The 26,461-nt window shown below is 43.5% G+C and overlaps 2 non-coding genes across 2 annotated transcripts; one reads left to right on the forward strand and one right to left on the reverse strand.

Annotated features, from left to right (window-relative positions):
- The first annotated feature begins 5,133 nt into the window (after window positions 1-5,133).
- TRNAS-GCU (transfer RNA serine (anticodon GCU)) lies at window positions 5,134-5,215 on the forward strand. The gene has a single exon. It is a non-coding gene; the product is annotated as a tRNA-Ser (tRNA).
- Window positions 5,216-18,884: 13,669 nt separating this feature from the next.
- TRNAS-GCU (transfer RNA serine (anticodon GCU)) lies at window positions 18,885-18,966 on the reverse strand. Its single transcript has one exon. It is a non-coding gene; the product is annotated as a tRNA-Ser (tRNA).
- Window positions 18,967-26,461: the final 7,495 nt, after the last annotated feature.

The following is a 26,461-nucleotide window of genomic DNA, read 5'->3' on the forward strand; positions in this document are numbered from 1 at the left end:
TTCATTCCTTTACTCGCTCTTTCAAACTGGGATACATCGCATTCTCTTTTCAGTTTCTTCTTATAGCTCGCATAAACACATATGGTATATATGATGGATGATTTTCAATATTACTTGGCTTTCCTCCAACAAAATGTTCACTGCAAATGACGGAGCATTTTTTGGGTTCCCATGGAGTTCCATCTGCACTGAAATGCAGGAAAACATTTATTACTATTATTATTTTTATTATTATTATTATTATTATTATTATTATTATGATTATTATTATTATTATTATTATTATTATTATTATTATTATTATTATTATTATTATTATTATTATTATTATTCGGCGTAGTCAAGACACGTGCACATGGAAGGACATGAATGCAAACATACGAACCTGCTGCAATGCATACTTGAAATGAAATGTACTATTTCAAAGTGTACTTAGAATAATTGAACGTGTTGTTGACTGAGCATACCTGGTATGTTTGAAATGTGTGATATGAAATGTGTGATTTATGTCACAAATGAAATAAGGTACTGTACTTAATTTATTCTTCGTACAGCCGAAATAGACTTCCTGCGTCTGTCCGATTCCCACGGACGACTAGGAAAATGTGTTGAAATGTGATTCCTTTTCCATGCGTGTTTCTTTGTTGTGGCAGTTCACTGCACAAGAGTTTCTATTTGATTTAGGCGTTTTCATACAGTACTACTGCCACAGTTTCACACCCACAGTTACACAGCCTGGATTGACCGCTCAAGACAAGATCACCGAAACGTTACCGATTTCTTCCGCTAGAGGCGCTAAGAGCGGCCGTGCACGCTCCCTATAGGCGTTCTACCAGATTATTATTGTTTAAAAACAACAACAACAACAACATTATTAATAACTGTTACGGAGTATAGTGGTTGTGCAGAGGTGAAAGAAGGTGCGGGGGTGAATAGGTCTCAAAAAATACGAAATTAAAGTTAAGATAAAATTTAACAAGGTTATATTTTCTTTGCAAAATCAAGAAATAACAAGAATAGCAGGTACAGAGTAGCAAAGCAAACAATCGGGAATATACAATTACAGAGTTACAGGATTTGGGCTCCGAGAGCCAGACACATAAGTCTTGAGCAATAAGCTCAACCTTACGCTATACAAGATTCAACCAAGGGGCAGAAGACCCCAATCATGCCCAGGAGCTCTTGCTCCCAATTACACAGTAAAGCCTCCTCGAGGCACGCAGAAACAAATTTTAAGAAAGAGCGACCCGCTCTTAAGTTCAAGCCTATCAAAGGCCACACCAAACTCCACTTTCAAGCTGTCCTCCAAGGGCACATACACAGGGGTAAAAATACCCAACCTACTGAAGCCTATTCAGAGAAGAAACAGAAATATTACATGGCCTCTAAAATACCAACTTGAGAGGAGGCGTTTTAGCACTCCTAATATACTTTATTTAAAACCTCCTTGGCGCTAGGCCTCTAATGCAAGGGCTAATCCCATACTAAAGAGGTGACTTATAGAAGGAGACAATTTAAGTTACATTAAGGAAGAAACGGTTGTGAAAATAAGTTCACCTCAACGCAATATGAGTGGGAGCTCGAGAGTGTTAAGCACTCTCTATCCCAATATGTAGTTTAAAAAGATAGAATAGATACCAAAGGAAAGTTACATGGTAGAAAGGCTTCGGACCTGCCCCGAGAGTTAAACTGCTGAGCTAGCAAGAGAAGAAGTTATTAAACGGCCATTACCTGGTGGTTGAACTGCTGCCCAAAGAAAGAGGCGCTTCCCCCCCCCCCCCTGCTACGTACTTTACACACTGATAGATGTTACTGAAGTGGCGCGGAGACCCGAAAATCAGCAGTTTATATACCCTCGTGGAAAGTTCGAGGCGTTTCAGGAATGAGAACACCCTCCCACAAGAATTTTATTGGCTAACAACGAAAACCCCTACACTAGATGAAGAAGAAACACATTATTGGTGGAAAATTAATTACAGAAATTCCTTATTGGTCTAATTCAGAACTGGCGGAAAGAAAGGGTTAATATTGCCAACTTAAACAATAACTGAAAGAAATTTAACAAAGAAGAAACTTATGAATTCAAAATTTCTCCAAAAAACACAGTTCTTTCACTTCGCACTAGGGTGCATAATTGTAGTTCTTCAGTAGTGCCATCTGGAAGAGAATGTCCACACTTCTTACTACAGGCAAAACAAAAATACATCGAAAACGACCCAGTTCAGAAACTTCAAAATTTACAAGTAGTGACATCTTCTGAGAAACTTGAAAATTAACACAGTAGATAAAGTTCAGACTTCCTCCAGTAGAGGAGTTTCAACTGGCGCAAAGTTTGAATTAGCGGCGTGGAGGTGTACCACCCGGTACAATAATAATAATAATAATAATAATAATAATAATAATAATAATAATAATAATAATAATAATAATAATAATAATAATAATAATAATAAAACCGCCTCTGTGATGTAGTGCTTAGTGTGATTAGCTGTCGCCCCCAGAGGCCGTGGTTCGATTGCCACCTCTGCCAAGAAATTTGAAAAGTGGTACGAGGGCTGGAAGTGGTCCACTCAGCCTCGGGAGGTCGACTGAGTATAAGGGGGTTCGATTCCCACCTCAGCCACCCTCGGAGTGATTTTCCGTGTTTTCCCACTTCCCGTCCAGGCAACTGCCTGGATGGTACCTAACTTAAGACCACGGTCACTTCCTTCCTTATCCCCCACAAACCCCTGTTCAGCATAGCAGGTGAGGCAGCCTGGGCGAGGTACTTGTCCTCCTCCCCAGTTGTAACCGTGACCCATAGTCATACGCTCCAGAACACTGGCCTTCAGGCAGTAGAGGTGGGATCCCTCGCTGAGTCTGTGGGGGAAACCAACCCTGAAGTGTAAACATATTAAGAAAGAAATAATAATAGGCCCTAATACAGGGAAATGATCGAATGGAGGGCCGCGTGTATGAAAACGCAACGGTTATGGTGTCAAGCTTTGCATTCGGAAGACAGAGGGTTCGAACACCAACGTTGTGGACCCTGAGAACCCTGTGGCTTCCTGTTTTCATTTCCATTGAAATTCAGCGACATTTCATCTCCATAGGCCAATGTCGATTTCTTCCACCTTCTTACCCTGTTTAATGTGGCATCACTCATTTCATCTTCATTGCCCCTCAACTGAGGTTGGCGTCAGGAAGGCCCATTAAAATATTGCAAAAAAAGTTTGGTGCGCCCATAACTGTGGTGTGAACGGAACAGTATAGTACAAATAATGGTGGGTATAATGGAACTACACGTATGTAGGCCTAGATGTGTAGGACAGTCAAGTACATCAGTAGGTTGAATTTGGAGGCAAGGAAATTCACGCTGTTAGCAAACAGACCAGTAATACAACAACGTGCGTCATTACACGCCAAACAAGTATTGGTCTAGTAAACAATATCATGTGACATCGTGCTGTATGCCGCAACTCGGATTCATTGTGTCTGTGCTGACACGTTGGAAGGTAATATTCAGCACTGTTTCCGCGTTCAGCTAGCAATGGGAAGGAAAATGAGCGGAACAACCGTGGAAGAAAGGAGGATTGCAATGTGACTATTTCAAAAAGGTAAATCTTTCAAGGACATAAGTGAAATTCTTGGAAGTGCTGTTACAACTGTTAAAAATATTGTGTACAGGTACAAAAGAACAAAGACAATAAAAAATAGACGAAGAAGTGTTCGCCCCTCAAAGATATCAGTACAAGACAAGCGGCAATTTGAGTGTAAAGTGGCCCAAAATCCTCAGCCGTAGAAAGCCGTACATCAGTAAGGCTGACACGAAGAAGAGACTTGCGTACTCTAAAGAGCACAAAAATGACAACGAGGAGGATTGGAAGACAGTCGTTTTTACCGATAAGAGTAAATTTACCCCCTTCAGGTCAGACAGACTAACGCCTCTGTGGAGGAAGACGAATTCTGAACTTGAAGAAAACCTGACAGCTTCTGTGAAATATGGAGGTAGTACCCTGATGGTGTGCAGTTGCATGATTGCGAATGGTGCAGTTGAATTAGCCTTTATTAAGGGACTGTGGATCACAAAATATACATTGACATCCTCAAGACACATCTTCCATCAAGTGTACAAAGAATGGGACTCTCAGCAAAGTATACGTTTACGGAAGATAACGACCCCAAACACACTGCCCTGCAACACGAAGCCATGGCTGTTATATAATACACCGCGTTGGATGAAAACTCCACCACAATCTCCCGACATCAACCCTATCGAGAATTTGTGGCACTATTTGGAGCAAAACGTGAGTAAACATGCAATATCAAACAAAGCTGACCTGAAAGAAGCCCTACTCACCGACTGGAATAACATACCAAAAGTTAAACTACGGAAACCTAGGTACGATCAATGCTAAATAGGTTAGTGGAGAGGAGGATCCACCAAGTACAGAAACATTCACGAAGGATCAAGAAACTGCGTTATGTTAATTCAGACCAATACTTTTTTGGTGACAAGTGAAAATGTATGTATGTTTTTCTTACTTATATGTACATGGAAGAATTTTATTTGGTCCGCCTCTGTGGTGTAGTGGTTAGCGTGATTAGCTGCCACCCCCGGAGGCCTGGGTTCGATTCCCGGCTCTGCCACGAAATTGGAAAAGTGGTATGAGGGTCCACTCAGCCTCGGGAAGTCAACTGATTAGAGGTGGGTTCGATTCCCACCTCAGCCATCCTGGAAGTGTTTTGCCGTGGTTTCCCACTTCTCCTCCAGGCGAATGCCGGGATGGTACCTAACATAAGGCCACGGCCGCTTCCTTCCCTCTTCCTTGCCTATCCCTTCCAATCTTCCCATTCCTCCACAAGGCCCCTGTTCAGCATAGCAGGTGAGGCCGCCTGGGCGAGGTACTGGTCATTCTCCCCAGTTGTATCCCCGACCAAGAGTCTGAAGCTCCAGGACACTGCCCTTGAGGCGGTAGAGGTGGGATCCCTCGCTGTGTCCGAGGGAGAAGCCGACCCTGGAGGGTAAACAGATGATGATGATGATGACTATAACATGCAAGAAGGGATTTTCAGTTTGAGATTAGCCGACCTACCAAAAATAATACTAAGCTTTGCGAGTTTCATTCTGTTCGTCAGTGTCTGTTGCTGCACGACGAGGTGGCCGAGTGGTTAAGGCGTTGGACTGCTAATCCAATGTGCTCTGCACGCGTGGGTTCGAATCCCATCCTCGTCGGAATTTTGTTTCTTATTTAGTACACATAGTGTACGATTAATGAAGGGTTTTTCGCTAGTTGCTTTACGTCGCACAGACACAGATAAGTCTTATGGCGACGATGGGATAGGGAAGGTCTAGGAGCGGAGAGGGAGCGGCCGTAGACTTAATTAAGGTACATTTGCCTGGTGTGAAAATGGGAAACCATGGAAAACCATTTTCAGGGCTGTCGGCAGTGGGGCTCGGACCCATTATCTCCCGGATGCAAGTTCACAGTTGCGTGCCCCTAACCGCATGGCCAACTCGCCCGGTAAGTAGAAGAAAGGAAAGAGGTGAGGCAAATGTCATCCTAATTAGCAAATATCGAAAGTGCAGCATGGCCAGGTGGTTTGTACACCAGTGAGAAAAATCTGATATAGAGAAGTAAAGAATGCATTGATCTTACGTCCACTAATTACTTACTAATTACAGTTTTCGGAAGTGTCGTGGTGCTGCAATTTTATGCCACAGGAATCTACCGACAAGAGGCTGGCGTATATGAGCAAGTTAATAATACCGCCGGACTTAGCCGGGTTCGAACCCGCCAATTTGAACTCAGTGAGTCACTCAGACTGCACCTAGGTAAGAATGTGCGGGGCTTCATGCATTGGTAACCCCAGTAGATAAGAGAGCTGAAAAAAAAAAACTTTATTCTCAAAAGTATCTGAAGTATCCCATTCGAGCTCATATGCGAGGGTGGCCCAGAAAATAATGCACCACGATTTTTTCTCAGCCCCCAACAATGGTACGAATGCGAAACTTTAGATACGAATTCTTTGAAGTTTTCAGTGTGCGCGCGCAAAGTTTCCGTTTCTTCCGACAGATAGCGTACTTGCAGCAATGGTTCAACAAAGCGTCTGTAAGTGATGTAGGCCTACGTTAAAAGCAGCGTGTCGTCATTGAATTTCTCAAAGGACGAGCTGACTGTCGTAGCGGAAGGACGTACGTGCCTCTCGCTCTGCTTTCTCTCTCCTTGCCAGGCGCTCAGTACTTCTTAAGTGCTAACCAGGCAGCAGTACTTATTAGTACGACTTCGAAAGAGCATTTGTCTGAGCTGAGCACTTCTCAGTGTTCGCTTTTCTCTTCTCTTTCTTTTCAGGAGGACCAAGATGGATAAGCTATCCATTCCAACAAGGCCGCCAACCAGGAACGGCGACCACCTACCAGGACGAAGTGGACGCAGACGCAGGCCTACCAGGAAGGGCCTGTTACCCGGGCCCAAACCAGGAAAGCGCCCGTGATGGTGGAGAGCAGCACAGCAGTGTAGAGGAACGCCCGCTTGCGTGCTGAGGCTGCTGGCCAGGCCCAGCCTGCCTGCACGTCTGTCGAGCTACAGACCTCGATGTGCGCCCCACAGGACATGGAACGCAGTCGAGTGTTAGCAACGACCGACGCCACCGCCGCCAACCAGGAGAAGGAAGAAGACGGCGACGCAGGGGAGCCACCAGCTACCCCGGAGTCACCAGGACGGGTGGAGGGCCACCAGGACGAGTCCTCTTCCCCTGCCGAGAAGAAACCCTTGGGAAGAAGAAGACGACGCCGGACCAGGAAGCAGAAGGTGCCGCCGGCCCATCAGGAGAGGGTCGCCCAGCCGCATCCCAGGACTGCTCCCAGGACAGCATCCAAGCGAGGAGCCAATCAGGAAAGGACCTCAGCGGGTAGCGGCTATCAGGTGAGAGTGATACTTCCCCCTCACCAGCTCTTGCAGTGTTTCCGCTGTTTGAGGTGTGGCCACCGACAGGAGAGGTGTGGGCTCCAAGTGAGGTGCAACCGCTGTTGTGGTGATCACCACTACACGGCCTGTACAACGCTTAAGGAGGCGCCGGTGTGCGCCATCTGCGCGGGGGGTCACCCGGCCCCCCATCGCAGTTGCCCTGTTTACCGGGCCATGGCGCGGGAAGAGAGGAAGGAGGCTCGGCGTCATGACCCACCCCCTTCCAGGAGGCTCCACGCCTCGGCGGGCTTGATCTCATTCTCCAGGATCGGAGACTGGGTACGAGGGACGCCAAGGAGGTGGCGCTGTGCCAGGGGCCCTAGTGGTACTCAATGCATGGCTCCGCAGCCGGCAAGGACCGCGCTAGTCACAGCAGTGCCCAGACGGACTGACCCCCTGGCAGATGGAATGGCGAGGAATGGGTTTATGACTTGTGCATGATACCTGTTCCCAACTAACACTACCACTGGACCTTTTTCCAGCCCACATCTTTGCATGTGCTATCACAAGATGTTAGGTTTTACATGTAGGCTATTTCTCTTTTCTGCCTATGCGGTTTTTCCCTGGCCCTTTAATGCCACACCTTAACACTACCTTACCAATACAAACCTTGCCTGGTAGCGTGTTTAACATGGAAACAGGCAGATACTCCTTGTATCACTTCCCACTCGTCCCTGCTATCTCTTTCTTCATAGAAATAATAGCATGTCGGAGGCCTTGTAGATTGAGTCGATGGTCACGCGGGGGGAGCGGGCTTCGCCCCCCCCCCCCGAAAAAAATGAATTTCTCACTGTGGAACAAGAAACGGTTGGAAACATTCACAAACGTTTATGTGCAGTCTATGGAGCATCATCAATACAAGTACGGTTAGTCGCTGGGCACAGAGAGTAAGGCCACCTGAAAGGCTGAAAGCGCGGTTCAGTAGAGCTTCAAGTTTTGCAGTGGTCGGGGAGACAACCCACGGCTGTCACACCTGACAAAATGCAGCGTGCTGATATGCTCGAGGACCGACGCAGAACGACTCGACATTTGGCGCGAGAGCTGTCAATCAGCAAAGGAAGTGTGTGTGTCATCATCAGTAGCCTACTCTTGATTACGTAGTATGGATTCTCGCAAACACCGGGCATACGTTTTTAACTGAGCAGGTCGGTGACTATTTACTATTTGCTAACCCAGAATTTCTATTCCAAGCAAGATACACTCAGAAATTTGCAATAGACTTCAATCGAACCACTGTTAAATGTGAATTCCTTGTATGCACTAACCACTCTACTACACCACAGTAGTGGTCCGCCTGTGTGGTGTGGTGTGGTGTGGTGTAGGGCTCTCTAAAGACTAGGTATGCTCGCCCGCCATTATGGTTCATTCCTGCACTACGTTGGTAAGGGAGTTGACTGCCCCAGGCTTGTATATCCCTCTTTCTTACTGTTCTCAACGCTCGAAAATAACGCTAAATTAACATAATGTAAAAATACTCGTTTTCAGTATTACTCAAACGGTTACTCAACATAAATATTAGTATATTTAGTACATTATTGTGTAATTTTTACTCGAGACGGTGATTGTAAAAGCGAGGTCGTTTATAATTTGCCTTTTAACAATCAAACAAACTAGGCATGTACCTCACTGGAGTAATATTGGAAAACATAGCTTACTAATAAATCGGTTTGATTATTATTATTATTATTATTATTATTATTATTATTATTATTATTATTATTATTATTATTATTATTATTATTATTATATTATTGATAATTAGAGTAGGCTGTTCGTAAGCTATGCGCCGCGGTACCGTCAAATGAAATGAGGGATACCGTGGTACTGAAATAGGCTACTGTCATTCTTAAATCGTGGAATTACCGGGCGAGTTGACCGTGCGCGTAGAGGCGCGCGGCTGTGAGCTTGCATCCGGGAGATAGTAGGTTCGAATCCCACTATCGGCAGCCCTGAAGATGGTTTTCTGTGGTTTCCCAATTTCACACCAGGCAAATGCTGGGGCTGTACCTTAATTAAGGCCACGGCCGCTTCCTTCCAACTCCTAGGCCTTTCCTATCCCATCGTCGCCATAAGACCTATCTGTGTCGGTGCGACGTAAAGCCCCTAGCAAAAAAAAAATCGTGGAATTTGACGTGGTAATCGGTCAGTGTCGAAGATATATAGATTGTGATAGAAGATTTTGATACCATATGATCTCAGTCGGTATTTCATACTTGCGTGAAATCGATTTCAATGTTTTCGAAACAATAAGAAAAATATTCTTCGAACAAATATAACGCTGAAATGTGATGTACGAAGGCGAACACATGCAAGTAACTGGGATTCTTTAATTTTATTTCTCTCTTCTAAAATTTAGTCCCTTTTGTTATTTTTTAAAATGTTGTCACACTATTTCTAGCCGAGTGCAGCCCTTGTAAGGCAGACCCTCCGATGAGGGTGGGCGGCATGTCATGCGTAGGTAACTGCGTGTTATTGTGGTGGAGGATAGTGTTATGTGTGGTGTGTGAGTGCAGGGATGTTGGGGACAGCACAAACACCCAGCCCCCGAGCCAATGGAATTAACCAATGAAGGTTAAAATCCCCGACCCGGCCGGGAATCGAACCCGGGACCCTCTGAACCGAAGGTCAGTACGCTGACCATTCAGCCAACGAGTCGGACCCTTTTGTTATTTACCAGTATTTAAAAGAAGACATTCTATGTGCAAAATAAACTTAATTTTTGGTGAGTGTTATGAATCTCATCAGCTTATGCAGTTGTAAAGGACGGAGGATTGTAGTTTATTCAACCGAACGTTCATGAAACAAATGTTATGTTATTATAAATTACATTCAGGAAGAAAATAGGAATAGAGTAACTACTTCTATAGCTGAATCTTCTCTCCCAACCTGAAGTATTGCACTGATAATCAGTTACCAGTGACTTGTAGGGGAGTGACCCACTAGCTGTGGAGAATATTACATTTTTTGACATTGGCAAAGTTAACAGGTTTTTTTTTTTTTTTTTTTTTTTTTTTTTTTTTTTTTTTTTTTTTTTTTTTTTACAGCGGATCCTCTGGTTTGAAGAGAAGTATGATTTCTTAACACGACTCACCTTATTAAACTTCAAAGGGTTGTAGCATTGGTTAACTTGCTCAGGCAGCACATTTTTAAAAAATATGATAGTTAAGTAATATTTTCAAAACAATAACATTCCATTCCTTATTTACATATTTCCCTTCTTTACCGAAGCAGTCCTTACACTTTACCTCGTTTCCGAACATTCTTGTTAAAGTCCACAACAGCATAGAATCGAACTTTGAAGAAGTGTCTAACGTTGTTTTCTTTTAAATTACAGCATGTTGGAGAACATGTACTGGTAAATTTATCATTAAAAATTTTCTCCACAACAAGAATTGCACCATTTTGCATTATATAATGCTTATAGTCCCTATAGAAGACCTCAGCGTTACAAATTAATTTCATAACTTCACAATTTGGTTTCTTTAGACCACACCGAAATTAAAAAACCGAATGTTTCAGAGCTTGAGTCAGACAGCTCTTAGTTTAAAACCTGTCTGCATATAGGCCTACCACAGATCTTGGTTTTCAATAATGCATTTGTTGTACTACCACCAATGTTAAACAAATTATTTGTCATATGAAGTTAGTTTTGACAAATATTGTAATTGTGGTGTTTGGAAGTTGAACTCCTGTTGCCAGACTTTGGGGGAAGAACTGAATATTGAATGGTCAGTGTGACTGAATTAAGGGGTGTTGTGATGTCAGTGGGAGCTGTATGCAGGCTTAAGTCAGCAGTTGAAGTAGAAGGTGTAGCAGAGGTAGTGGAGGCATAATGCAGATCAGAAGGGAATCTAAACAACCTGTATCCCGCAGTAGAGACATTACTACAATTAGGTGCAGAACGACCCACCACTATGTAAGAAATATCCACACAAATATAGCACTATTCTGTCCATGCACGCGGTGATTAAAGCAATACGTTCAATGTTGCAAAGCGAGCGCTCGTAGGAGAAACTAGAGTTTGATCACATGGCCTATTGCTCATGTATGAACCAAAATGGCGGCTAAGCATACCCATCTTATAGAGCCTTAGTGTGGTGGTTAACGTGATTAGCTATCATCCCCGGAGGCCCGGGTTCGATTTCCGGCTCTGCCACGAAATTTGAAAAGTGGTACGAGGGCTGGAACGAGGTCCTCTTAGCCTCAGGAGGTCAAATGAGTAGAGGGGGGTTCGATTCCCACCACAGCCATCCTCGAAGTGGTTTTCCGTAATTTACCACTTCTCCTCCAGGCAAATGCCAGGACGGTACCTAACTTAAGGCTAAGGCCGCTTCCTTCCGTCTTCCTTGTCTATCCCTTCCAATTTTCCCATCCACCACAATGCCAGTGTTCAGCATAACAGGTGGGGCCGCCTGGACGAGTGACGGGTCCTCCACTCCAGTTTTATCCCCCGACCGGAAGTCTCACGCTGCAAGACACTGCCCTTGAGGTGGTAGAGGTGGGATCCCTCGCTGCGTTCGAGGTAGAAACCAGTCCTGGAGGGTAGTGTTGGCTACTGAGTGTGATTCGAAGCAGTGTATCGATTCATTCAAGTGTCCCGAGTGAATCGATTCACAGGAATGGCGAGCTCACGGCACACGATTCAGCTGACTCGCAGCAGACAGCGCGCACTCACGGATCGGTCAGAAACATTACAGTACACACGCGACTCACTAGCGGGACACAGGACATTGGCAGGGAGCCGAACTTCCGCTGAAGCGAGACATACAGAGCCATGCCGCACTGAAAGAATCGTACGCAGTCACGGATTAGTGAGACACAACACACACACGGTTCATTATCTGTACACTGGACATTGACGGGGAGCCGAACTTCCGTTGCAGCGATACATACAGAGCCATAGCACACTGAAAGAATCGTTCGCTATAAAGGGCTCTCGGGCTCAGCTCATTTGAAAATAATCATCATCGTCATCATCTGTTTACCCTCCAGGTTCGGCTTTTCCCTCGGACTCAGCGAGGGATCCCACCTCTAGCGCCTCAAGGGCAGTGTTCTGGAGCTTCAGACTCTTGGTCGGGGGATACAACTGGGGAGAAATGACCAGTACCTCGCCCAGGCGGCCTCACCTGCTATGCTGAACAGGGGCCTTGTGGAGAGATGGGAAGATTGGAAGGGATAGGCAAGGAAGAGGGAAGGAAGCGGCCGTGGTCTTAAGTTAGGTACCATCCCGGCATTCGCCTGGAGGAGAAGTGGGAAACCACGGAAAACCACTTCCAGGATGGCTGAGGTGGGAATTGAACCCATCTCTACTCAATTGACCTCCCGAGGCTGAGTGGACCCCGTTCCAGCCCTCGTACCACTTTTCAAATTTTCGTGGCAGAGCCGAGAATCGAACCCGGACCTCCGGGGGTGGCAGCTAATCACGCTAACCACTACACCACAGAGGCGGACATTTGAAAATAATACCCACTAAATAATAGACGGATTTATTTTCAGTGTTAAAAGAGTAGTCAAAACATAATTCCACTTGTAAATATGTAGGCTATTAGGTTATTCTATTTACCGTATTAGTATAATCAGTCAGTATTTTCATAACTAATTGACATTCGACAATTATGTAAACTCAGTTCTGTAGCCTATCCGCCTGGCTGAGTGGCTCAGACGGTTGAGGCCTGGCCTTTTGAGCCTAACTTGGCAGGTTCGATCCTGGCTCAGTCCGGTGGTATTTGAAGATGCTCAAATACGTCAGCCTCGTGTCGGTAGATTTACTCGCACGCAAAAGAACTCTTGCATGACTAAATTCTGATACCTCGGTGTCTTCGAAAACCGTAAAAGTAGTTAGTGGGACGCAAAACCAAGAACATTATTACCTAACCTACCCTATGTCTGAGACAAGCTCATGACCACTCAAAATTGTCTGTTTTATATTGGAAAGAACCGCTCGGTATTCTCTCAGTTCGTATGTCGCATCATTGCACAATACTTCATTAATCGAATTACGAGATCACCGGTGTACGTGGACAGTGAGCAAGTGAGCCGACTGATTCAATAGCTTAAATAAAAAGATGTTTAATCAGAAAACCAGGGGGCTACTGTACATCTCGTGTACCCTATACAAAATATGACGATTTAAAAAATCCTCTGCTGATAGAAAGAGCAAGTTGGCCGTGCGTTAAGGGGCGCGCAGGAGCTTGTATTCGGGGGGTGTTGGGTTCGAATCCTACCGTCGTCAGCCGTTACGATGGTTTTCCGTGGTTTCCCACTTTCACACCAGACAAATGCTGGTGCTGTACTTTAATTAAGGCCACGGAGACTTCCTTTCCACTTCTAGCCCTTTCCTATCTGTGTCGGTGTGATGTAAAGCAACTTATTTGATTTATATCTAATATGTAGGCTACTTATTGTAGATACAGGTATTTTTACATTTAAATTCTGTATATACAATAGAGTTGTGACTTTCAGAGAACTGTGGAAAACGCATAAGGTAGTGTATAAAATTTGAGTTGTAAATTATTATTATTATTATTATTATTATTATTATTATTATTATTATTATTATTATTATTATTATTATTATTATTATTATTATTATTATTATTATTTCCCGTGGAACGCAGAGGGGTTAAAGAAGGTGCCGGGGTTGAATGCGTCTAACTACAGTCTCGAAATTAATTTAAAACTTTAACGAAGGTTATATTTCTTTAGAATTTCAAAAATCAACAAATTACGAGGTACCATTAGCAATTTGGAAACCTGTCAAGGAAAATACAATATAGTGAATTCTACAAGTCCTGGGCTTCAAGCCCCTCGCTTTACGATTCTTGAGCTCTCAGCTCAAATTTACAAAGAGCGCAAATTTATACAAGGGCAGAAATCCTCTAATTTAAAAAACACTTGCTCCCAAAATTACAACATCTAGCCTTCAAGAGGCATTCATAAGTCTTACAAAACCTTGAAAAAGAGCGAACAGGCTCTCAGTTTTCTAAGCCTACTCGAGGCAACCTCAAATTACAATTGCAGGCCTCTCAAGGCACTATTTACAAATGGAACTTATTTTTACAGGGGTATTAAATACTCAGACTACTGGACCTTCGTGGGATAAGAATAACAGGTTAAATTAATGGCCCGAACACAAAATGAATGGAGGCGAATACTTGTACTCATAGATATGAACAATTAAAACCTAAAGGGCACTAGGCCAATGAAACAGGGGCTATTCCCAAACTAGTGAGGTGACTCGTATAAGGATAAATTAATGCATTACGGAAAGGAAAAAAAAAACAGTTACAAAACGTAGTCACCTCATACCAAGATAAAGGGGAGCTCGAGAAGGTACATCACTCTCTATCCCCAATTTACATTTAAAGATTTTATGAAGTTTTTACATTAGGGGGCAGAAAGTTACATTTTTTAGAAAAGAAGGTTACATAGATAACGATTCGGACCTTCCCCTCGAATTAAACTGCGGAGGTAGCAAGAAAGAATAAAGTTATGTGGCCATTACCTGGTAGATGTTCTGCTGACCGAAGAAAGAGGCCACTCGCCTCCTGCTTAACACACACACTCAGATAGACGTCGATCAATTGGCCAAGAGACGTGAAAAGACGCGGTTTATAAACTCTCAGGGAAGATTCGAGATCATCCCCAAATAAACCAGCCGCACCCTCCCAATTTATTGGTTGATTTCAAAAGTTACACTCAGAATCGAACAAGAATCCTGTGATAGGCGGAAAATTAATTACAGAAATTAGGGATTGGTTACATTCAAAACTAGCGGAAATATAAAGGAAATATTGCCAACCCAAAAATAAATGAAAATCAATCAGTAAAAACAATTTATGAATACAAAACTTCTTTGAATTATAAGTTCTTACACCTCGCACCAGGGTGCATGATCATAGTTTTTAGTAGTGTCATCTGTGGAAGATTGTCCAAACTACTTGATGAACGGCAAACAAAACAAGGATAAATTCACTCAGTTTAGGCAACTGCAAAATAACAAAATTACCTCCTATTACTGTGGTGACATCTTCTGAGTAAAGTTCTAAGTTGGTGTAGTTTCAGTTTCACTGTTTTACCAATAGAGGAGTTCATTTAGGCGCTAAATTTGAATGTGCGGCGTTGGGGTGTACCTTCCGGTACAATTATTATTAACTATGAAAGTTTTGTGCTGTATTATGCGTGTATAGAACTACACAAGACCTATTTTTTTCCTGCATTACAAACTTATTTTAAATGTGTAAAAAAATTAATGTGTGGTTATTTTCCACCTATTTAATACAATCAATCATAAGTTTAATGTTTTTTCCTCATTAAATTGTGAATGTGGGACATGTTTCGCCCCTTTTAAAGGGCATTATCAGCCTTATCATCGCCTCAATACCAAAACAGGTGCCTGTTTAGCTATGACATAATCTAAAAATTCTTATAATTAAAATCATTAGCATAAGGTATACGTCCGCCTCTGTGGTGTAGTGGTTAGTGTGATTAGCTGCCACTCCCGGAAGCCCGTGTTGGATTCCCGGCTCTGGCACGAAATTTTAAAAGTGGTACGAGGGCTGGAACGGGGTAAACGCAGCCGCGGGAGGTCAACTGAGTAGAGGTGGGTTCGATTCCCACCTCAGCCATCCTGGAAGTGTTTTTCCGTAGTATCCCACTTCTCCTCCAGGCAAATGCCGACATGGTACCTAACTTAAGGCCACGGCCGCTTCCCTCTCTCTTCCTTGTCTATCCCTTCCAATCTCACTTCCCCTCAAGGCCCCTGTTCAGCATTGCAGGTGAGGCCGCCTGGGGGCGGTACTAGTCATACTCCCCAGTTGTATCCCCGACCCCATGTCTCCCGCTCCAGGACACTGCCCTTGAGACGGCAGAGGTGGTATGCCTCGCTGAGTCCGAGGGAAAAGCCAACCCTGGAGGGTAAGCAGATTAAGAAAGAAAGAAAGAAAGAAAGAAAGAAAGAAAGAACATGATGCATATAGTCGTTATTTAAGGAACTTAATTAGACATGAGAAGCATGAATATGCTAAAGCCCTAATGTCTTAGTAAAGAATAAATATTTATTAATTAACCTATATGGTACAATAGTCACTGGTAAAATTGAAGTGAGTTAAAACATTTTAAAACAAGAGTTAAAAGGAAATATATTCCAACACGTAAAGTTGCTGTCCATCTCACATCATTATCGAGGTCATTTTGCAGTTGCTCATAATCTTATCTCTGATTCACTTCTTTACTCATATCACTTATATATATAAGAAAATTTGGAGGTCCAATAATACCGTCCTGAGTAATTTCCCTCTTAATTATTACAGGATCAGATAAAGCTTCGCCTACTCTAATTCTCTGAGTTCTATTTTCTAGAAATATAGCAACCCATTCAGTCACTCTTTTCTCTAGTCCAATTGCACTCATTTTTGCCAGTAGTCTTCCATGATCCAACCTATCGAATCCCTTAGACAGGTAAATCGTGATACAGTCCATTTGACCTCCTAAATCCATGATATCTGCTATATCTTGCTGGAATCCTACAAGTTGAAGTTCAGTGGAATAACCTTCCCTAAACCCGAACTGCCTTCTATCGAACCAGTTATTAATTTTGGAAGCAAGTCTAATATAATCAGAAAGAATGCCTTCCCAAAGCTTGCATGCAGTGCACATCACTGTCCTCTAATTTTCAGTTTTATCTCTATCACCCTTTCCTTTATAGACAGGGGCTACTATAGTAACTATCCATTCGTTTGGTATAGCTCCTTCATGCAAACAATAATCAAATAACGACTTTAGATATGTTTTCTTTTCTTTCTTTTTTTTTTTTTTTTTTTGCTACTGGCTTTACGTCGCACCGACACAGATAGGTCTTATGGCGACGGTGGGACGTGAAATGGCTAGGACTGGGAAGGAAGCGTCCGTGGCCTTAATTAAGGTACAGCCCCAGCATTTGCCTGGTGTGAAAATGGGATGCCACGGAAAACCTTCTTCAGGTCTGCCGACAGTGGGGTAGATATGGTATTATACCCCAACCCATTGTCTTTAGTATATCCCCAGAAATCTTATCAATTCCAGCCGTTTTTCTAGTTTTCAACTTTCGTATCTTATTGTCAATGTCATTGTTATCATAGGTAAATTTTAATACTTCTTTATAGGTTTAGTCACCACCTCCTTGTAACCTACAATCATTACGTACTGCTGCCTTTTGAAGATCCTCACATGCACACTCCCCTTGTTCATTAATCATTCCAGGAATGTCCTTCTTGGAACCTATTTCTGCCTTATAGTACGTATACATAGGCCTACGCTTCCATTTATCACTAAAATTTGTTTGACTGCAAATTATGCTTGCCATCATGTTATCCTTACCTGACTTCTTTGCTAGATTCAATTTCTTAGTAAGTTACTTCAAATTTTCCTTACTTCCACAGCCATTCCTTACTCTATTTCTTTCCAATCTGCACCACCTTCTTAGTCTATTTTTGTGTTACAACAAGGTGGCCCTTTACCTTTCCTTACCACCTTTAAAGGTACAAACCTGTTTTCACATACCTCAACAATTGCTTTAATCCCATCCCAGAGTCTGTTTACATTTTTATTTATCATTTTCCACCGACATGGTAAGGGGAGAAATGAGTGTGGGAACTGATAGAATGGGATACAAGAATGTTCTGGGCCTACATGGGTTTGGCGATAGAAATGAAGATTGAGAGAAACTGTTGGACTCTTGGATCAGAAATAACCTGAAGAGGAATAGCCATACGATCAGCCGATGTTGCTGGGATGGACAGTATGGAACACTCATCGATTTTATGATAACTGATCGGGAGGATTGAGAATCTGAAAGCTAGATGACGCATAGGAAAGCAGTTCATAGAATGAAGATCAGATGGCAGCAGCAAGCACTGAATGTTGTTGCTGCTGCCTTATCTGAACACACTACACAGATGCAATAGGGTCGATGACTCTAATGAGCCGTGAATCGGCTCACTGAATCGATTCAGTAACGTGAACGGAATCAGTAAAATGAATCGAATATTCCATCACTACTGGAGGGTAAATGGTTCCGATTCATTGGCAGTCCGACTCGTTGGCTTCAGTTCAGACGGCCCCGAGTTCGATTCCTGGCCGGATCGGGGATTTTAATCGCTTCTGATTAATCCTTCTGGCTCGGGGACGAGGTGTATGTGTCCGTCCCAACACTTTCCTCATCATATTCAGACAACACAACACACTACCAACCACCACAGAAACACGCAATAGTGATTACATCCCTACATATAGGGTTGGCGTCATGAAGGGCATCCTGCCGAAAAAAGGGGCCAAATCCACATGTGCAACGCAGTTCACACCCGCGATCCCACAGGTGTAGGAAAAAGTGGTAGCAAAAGAAAGAAAGAAAGAAAGAAGAAAGAAAGAAAGAAAGAAAGAAAGACTGGAGGGTGAACAGATAAAGAAAGAAAGAAAGAAAGAAAGAAGGAAAGATTTACAACTAGATATATTTTCTCTTATTTTCCACTGTCAACGTTTACTTTATCCAATGCCGGGCTGAGTGGCTCAGACGGTTAAGGCGCTGGCCTTCTAACCCCAACTTGGCAGGTTCGATCCTGGCTCAGTCCGGTGGTATTTGAAGGTGCTCAAATACGACAGCCCCGTGTCGGTAGATTTACTGGCACGTAAAAGAACTCCTGCGGGACTAAATTCCGGCACCTCGGAGTCTCCGAAGACCTTAAAAAGTAGTTAGTGGGGACGTAAGGCAAATAACATTATTATTATTACTTTATCCAATATTGCTCTCATTCCTATGATACATTTAGTAAAGCAATATTTGAAAAATGGGGAATATATATTGAAGATGCCATATAGGGGCAGCTTCAGAAACCCATGCTAAGAACAGAATCGGATCCAGGACCCCACAAGCATCAATAAAACGTACGTTATGCAAAACTGCGACGAGGATGGGATTCGAACCCACGCGTGCAGAGCACATTGGATTAGCAGTCCAACGCCTTAACCACTCGGCCACCTCGTCGCAACAGCAAGCAGCAATGAAAACTGTTCTTTTCGGTGCCATGTACGGAGATAACTTCTTTTTTTAATTAATTTCAATTGTGTTCCCGTTTTCCTTCTCACGTCGCTACCTCACATTATTTCTTATCAGAATTGTCCTCTCAGATGGGTCATTTCTCCGCTCGGAGGCAATAGTGGGAGCCATATGTTTTAAGGTCCCCGACAGTAGGTAAATAAATGGCGTATGGCCTCCGGAGAGGCCTGGTGCAGGTCTTTTTCAAGTAGACGGCCTATTAGGCAACCTGCATGCCTGTGAAGATGAAGGCCCTACCTAGGACGATTTCTAATGTTGAATACGCCACACACACCCAGCCCCCGGGCCACTGGATTTTACCAATTAAGGTTAAAATCCCCGACCCAGCCAGGAATCGAACCCGGGACCCTCTGAACCGAAGGCCAGTACGCTGACCATTCAGCCAACGAGCCCGACGGTAGACGCATGTGCTGATAGGAATTAAACTCGTTGCCCTTATCCCGAATAATAATGTTTTTGCTTTACGTCCCACTAACTACATTAACGGTTTTCTGAGACGCCGAGGTTACGGAATTTTGTCCCGCAGAAGTTCTTTTATGTGCCAGTAAACCTACCGACACGCAACTGACGTATTTCAGCACCTTCAAATACCACCGGACTGAGACAGGATCGAACCTGCCAAGTTCGGTTCAGAATGCCAGCGCCTCGACCGTCTGAGCCACTTAGTCCGGCTCGTTAACCCGAGATGGTGCTGCTCTTTTCAGGCACACCTCCAATGGAGATGAACCGTAGTACCGGGAATCGAACCCGACCCACAGAGGAAAGCAGCTAATAGTAGCAACCGTTATAATACGGAGGAAGACAGGGATTAAGTGGGATTTATATTTATCGCTATAATATAAACATCAATATCTTTTCTCTCTTTTACAGCCTGTTCCTATTTCTCGATGGATGAGGTATTTTTGCATTTCCCACCCCTGTGCGTGGGGATGGTAGAATAACACCCACGGTATCCCCTGCCCCAAGGGCTCTGAATTTTGAAGCGTGGGTTGGCGACCAGGGGCCCTTAGCCGAGTCCTGACATTGCTTCCCATTTACTTATGCCAAGCTCCTCACCTTCATCTATCCTATCCGACCTCCCTTGGTCAATTCTTGTTATTTTACGACCCCGACGCTATTAGGTTTCCGAGGGCTAGAGAGTTTTTCATTTTCACGCCCTTCATGGCCCTTGTCTTTCTTTAGCCGATACCTTCATTTTTTGAAGTGTCGGCTCTCTTCCATTTTTTCTCTCTGATTAGTGTTATGTAGAGGATGGTTGCCTAGTTGTACTTCATCTTAAAACAGTAATCACCATCGCTACCACCACTTTGCATTTTCCTCTTGACACAGACCAGAACAATATGTAAAATAGTAATAATGTTATTGTTTTTACGTCCCACTAACTACTTCTACGGTTTTCGGAGACGCCGATGCGCCGGAATTTAGTCCCGCAGGAGTTCTTTTACAGTACGTGTCAATTAATCTTCCTACATGATGCTGGCGTATTTGAGCACCTTCAAATACCACCGGACTGAGCCATTCAGCCCGGCGGAAGAACAAAATATAGCTTCTACTGAAGTCTCATTTATGGCTATGACAGTATGAAAACGTCCGATTCGTTGGCTGAATTGTCAGCGTACGCTACTGGCTTTCGGTTCAAAGGGTCCCGGGTTCGATTCCCGGTCGGGTCGGAGATTTTAACCTTCATTGGTTAATTCCATTGGCTCGGGGGCTGGGTGTTTGTGCTGTCCCCAACATCCCTGCAACTCACACACCACACATAACATTATCCTCCACCACAATAACACGCAGTTACCTACACATGGCTGACGCCGCCCACCCTCATCGGAGGGTCTGCCTTACAAGGGCTGCACTCGGCTAGAAATAGCCACATGAAAATTAATTAATTACGTCTGAAAACTGCTGAGGTATCAGAGATGATGTGTAATGACATTTCGGAGCACTAGTGTGTCGGTATATAATGAAAGGTGCTACTTGTAGGGCCGGACGTGCTGCAATAGCACTTTCTGGCGCAGTGAAGAAAGTAACGGCAAACTACCTCACTCCTCCGCCATGCCTTGTACGCATCATCACGGAGCCGCCATCAATGTTAACGGTTTCCCTATAACCACACAGGCTAATCTTTGCTGGAGTTATATGAGGACCCAACCAGCCTGCAGGCTGAAGACTTAAAATGCATTCCCTCTTCTCACTATGTGTAAGGGGCCTGTCCTTTTACCCTGACCTTCCATAGATACTGCAAAGGTTTATGGTAAAATAAAAATAATTAATATCCGACCTCCCTTTGGCGATTCTCCTCTGAACTTGACGATTTGTGAGGCTAGTGAGGATTTCATAACCGCATGCTCGGTGTTAATAACATTCCACTTGACATGATTAGCTCTGCGCCTTTTCTTCTCCGTTCTATTAACATGCAGCTGATATTCCTGTTGTTTTGCCCCTTTATTTCCAGGACGCTTATCTCGATCGGGGCAGGGGAACAATTCACTAACAACTGTAATGTTCTTCAGCCTCAGACTCAGAAGGAATGGAAATTAAGTGAAGGCTAGACAACCAGAATATTCTATCAAAAAATATAGTAAATGTAGTTATAGTGCTCGAAGCTGTCATTAGAGTAGAAGAGGATGCATGCTTAATACCAAGGCGGATAACGAAGATTTGGTACATTATTATTTCTCTCAAATCCAGGAGCGAACCAGAAGGGTATTGACCCACAAGGCGAGACAAACAAAGAGAAGATGAATTGCGTATTACCGTGTCGGTGAACTGCTTTGCCTCTCGTCTCGAGAGAGCCCGAAGAAATGAGAACTTCAAATTGCAGAACCCGCCTTGCCTCCAGCCTGCGGTGTAGCAATTTCAAGTACAGTCAGAGATAATACAGAATATTCCTTGCTCACTTGAAGGAGTCTTGAAGATGACATTGAAAGTTTGTTAGGAACCACAAATAAGCTATCAGTCACACACAGTGAATCTTCGTTAACGCATGAGTAGCCGTGCGAAATTTATAGTCGCTCGATTGGTGTATTCGACTAGGTTACTAAAAATAAGTAAGATATTTTCAAGATAAGTATGACAATACATCGTTCTAGAATTCTTGCACGAACTCTCCAGTCTCACCGAAAAATAACACTCGCCGGACTGAGTGGTTCAGACGATTGAAGCACTGGCCTTCTGACCCCAACTTGGCAGGTTCGATCCTGGCTCAGTCCGGTGGTATTTGAAGGTGCTCAAATAGATCAGCCTCGTGTCAGTAGATTTACTGGCACGCAAAAGAACTCCCGCGGGACAAAATTCCCGCACCTCGGCGTCTCCGAAAACCGAAAAAGTTGTTACTGGGAAATTATTATTATTATTAAAATAACATTCCTTTCAGCACCGTATGGCTAACATTCTTGTACAATACGTTTCGCCCATTCTAGATTTTGCATCTCTTCTGTAAATAGAAGACTAGTTTCCAATGGTTGTTTTAAGCAGTCATGTGCAGTCCTAAAAATTTACCGGAATGGGTTCCAGACATATATACATGCATACATTCGTAAGTCGATGAATTAAGTATGTTAGAGAAAATTTTTCTCCTGTAAATTTGTAGAACAAGTTAACGAGCCATGTTCACCGTCATTAGTTCATTTTAAAATTCGGCCATGTCTTTTTTCTTTTTTTCTTTTTCTTTTTTTTTTTTTTTTTTTTGGTAGTTGTTTTACGTCGCACCGACACACCCCATGTCTTTTAATCATTATAAATAATTACTGATACTTATTTAATTTTTTAATTTCGTGTGGCTATTTCTAGCCGAGTGCAGCCCTTGTAAGGCAGACCCTCCGATGAGGGTGGGCGGCATCTGCCATGTATAGGTAACTGCGTGTTAGTGTGGTGGAGGATAGTGTTATGTGTGGTGTGTGAGTTGCAGGGATGTTGGGGACAGCACAAACACCCAGCCCCCGGGCCATTGGAATTAACCAATGAAGGTTAAAGTCCCCGACCCGGCCGGGAATCGAACCCAGGACCCTCTGAACCGAAGGCCAGTACTCTGACCATTCAGGCAACGAGTCGAACACTGATACTTATTATAAACAGTTTAAAAATCCGAGGCATATTCGGCCCAGTTTTGAGCCTCTGCTTGTCAAAACGACTTAAACGACTGTTGCCCAGTCATATGGCTAGCAGATATTGGAGTTTCGCGTTGCCAGCGTGAAGACCTACAGTTTTATATTTTTGGCGTTCATGGCCGATCTAGCTGCCTCTCATATCAGACAGCTCGTAAGTTGGCCTCACAAGGTTGGAGAACTCTGTTCCGGAATGCAAATACCTGGTCTGGCCTGGAATCGAACGTGAGGCCTTCGGGTAAGAGGTAAGCACAATACACCTACACCAGTAGGGCTGATTATTATTATTATTATTATTATTATTATTATTATTATTATTATTATTATTATTATTATTATTATTACCGGAGTTTGGTGGACCAGCAGAGGTGAAAGAAGGTGCCGGGGTGAATGGGTCTAACTACAAAATCAAAGTTAATTTAAAACTTTAACAAAGGTTATATTTTTTGCATTTCAACACTCAACAACAACAAAACTTTAACAACTTTTCACTAGGTGAGATAACAGTAACATACCAGGTACCATGACAAGGTTTATACATGGCAAGTAAGTTACATCCAAAATTTAGTGACAGTTTAGTAATCCGGGCTTCCAGCCCCTCGCTTTACATTTCCTCCTCAGCTCGACCTTACAAAATATTACTATTTTACACAAGGGCAAAAAAACCCTAGTCCCTGGAGTACTTGCTCCAAACTTCAAATATCAAGCCTCCCAGAGGCACAGTTACCACACTTAAAAAGAGCTGACACGCTCTCAGTTTTTCAAGCCTATTCAAGGCAATATCGGACTCTACAATCACTCGCCATCAAGGCACAACTTACAAAAATGAAACGGGAGCAGTGGCGTATCCTGGAATCTCCACTGAGGCATGCAACTAGTAACCATGCACTTAACACAATGTATTAAGTAAATTTTAATTCTACTCACCCTAATTACATGTAGGTGAACTCGAGCCAAAGAGTTTTACTGTAAGTTTCTGGATTGAACGTGCGTACACAATTCTTGTTTTCTGTTTTTAAATTTAAGAGGGTCGGCCTCTGTGGTGTAGTAGTTAGTGTAATTAGCTGCCACCCCCGGAGGCCCGGGTTCGCTTCCCGGCTCTGCCACGAAATTTGAAAAGTGGTACGAGGGCTGGAACGGGGTCCACTCAGCCTCGGGAGGTCAACTGAGTAGAGGTGGGTTCGATTCCCACCTCAGCCATCCTCGAAGTGGTTTTCCGTGGTTTCCCACTTCTCCTCTAGGCAAATGCCGCGATGGTACCTAACTTCAGGCCACGGCCGCTTCCTTCCCTCTTCCTTGTCTATCCCTTCCAATCTTCCCATCCCCCGCAAGGCCCCTGTTCAACATAGCAGGTGAGGCAGCCTGGGCGAGGTACTGGTCATCCTCCCCAGTTGTATCCCCCGACCCAGAGTCTGAAGCTCCAGGACACTGCCCTTAAGGCGGTAGAGGAGGGATCCCTCGCTGAGTCCGAGGGAAAAGCCAACCCTGGAGGGTAAGCAGATTAAGAAGAAGAAGAAGAAGAAGAAGAAGAAGAAGAAGAAGAAATTTACGAGGGAAGGTAGAGGTCTCGCGGCTTTAACTATTTGCATCTTTTCATCAAACGAACGGCCAGTAAATGGCTTTTCAAACTGATTTACAATTATATCCGTTTTAGACTCATCCATCGTTAATACCACATGTGCGCAAAATATAATAACACACCGAAAACGACGAATAGCACAGGAACAGCACACACAGAATGAACTCACTAATCAGCAAAACACACAATGAATCAACTCACTAGTTAGCCACAACTCAAGCACTGGAGGTAAGTCACCCCAGTGGCATTGGTCAGTTTCGTCACGTTGGGTTCTCGCTGGGGGGTAATCTGTGTGTCCCGTTCGCTGTAAACATGTCGACTTCTCCAAGTTGCTAACAGATGGCAGAGGGTAACACGGGTATGGGGTGACAAATTCTGACCAAGTTTCAATTGCAGCGAAATCGTTCGGAGGGTTTCAGAACTACGTCTGCCACTGAATGCAATTTTAAGATTGAATGCCTTACATCCGTAACTCCTACATTTGCTGTCTCTTTCTTCCGAGAGTGGAGTAGACGGCGAGACTACACCAGCACCACACGTAATCAAACAACGGAACTAGTACAGTTGCGCGGACCTTTTGAACTTCTGAGAGATGAAATCGTTAATATTTGACCTGAAACAACCTAAAATCGTAAATCAGACAGTTCTTTGTGTTATCAGAACGCATGCAATGAATGCCTTGCATTGAAGGAGAATACGCCCCTGAACGGGGGTATCTTGTACCAAACCTAATGGGCCTTAGCAGAAAAAGAACAGGTTAAGTAAATGGCCCGAAACACCAAACTGAATGGAGGCGTGTACTTGCACTCCTAAGTATGCATCCTTGAAACCTAAAAGGCACTAGGCCGATGAAACAGGGGCTATTCCCAAACTATGGGAGTGACTCGTATAAGAATAATTTAATACATTATGGAAAGGAAGAAAACCAGTTACAAAACGTAGTCACCTCAAACAAATATGAAGGGGAGCTCGAGAAGGTAAATCACTCTCTATCTCCGAATTACAGTTACAGATTTTATGAAATTTTCACATTAGCCGGCATAATTTACATTTTAGAGAAGTTCGTTACATATTAAAGTTTCGGACCTATCCCTCGGGTTAAACTGCGGAGCTAGCAAGAAATAAAGATGTTAAAAGGCCATTACCTTGCTGAAGAACAGCTGCCAGCTGAAAGAGGCACCTCCCGCCTCCTACTTCACACACACACACTTAGTTAGATGTTGATCAAATGGCCAAGAGACGTGAAAATCCGCAGTTTATAAACCCTCGGGGAAAGTTCGAGACCTTTCATGAATAATCAAGCCACACCCTCTCAATTTTATTGGACCATACTAAATTTACACTCAACGTTGAAGAAGAAATCCAGGATTGGTCGGAAATTAATTACAAAAATTAGCGATTGGCTGGATTCAAAACTGGCGGAAAAAAAAGATAAATATTGCCAACCCACAAATGAATGAATGAAATTTAGTAACGAAAAAACTTATGAATACAAAATTTCTTCAAAAAAAATGTTCCTTCACTTCGCACGAGGGTGCATGATCATAGTTTTTTAGCAGTAACATCTATGAGAGAATGTCCACACTTCTTGATCAATGGAAAACAAATCAAGTTGAAATTCACACAGTCCTGGAAACTTCACAATCACAAAATTAAGGTAGTGACATCTTCTGAGTAAAAGTTTAAGGAGGTCTAGTTCCAAAATCAGTGTTTCTCCTTAGAGGAGTTCTAATTGGCGCAA

Source organism: Anabrus simplex, chromosome 3 (assembly GCF_040414725.1).
Source record: "Anabrus simplex isolate iqAnaSimp1 chromosome 3, ASM4041472v1, whole genome shotgun sequence".
NCBI classification, from domain to species: Eukaryota; Metazoa; Arthropoda; class Insecta; order Orthoptera; family Tettigoniidae; genus Anabrus; species Anabrus simplex.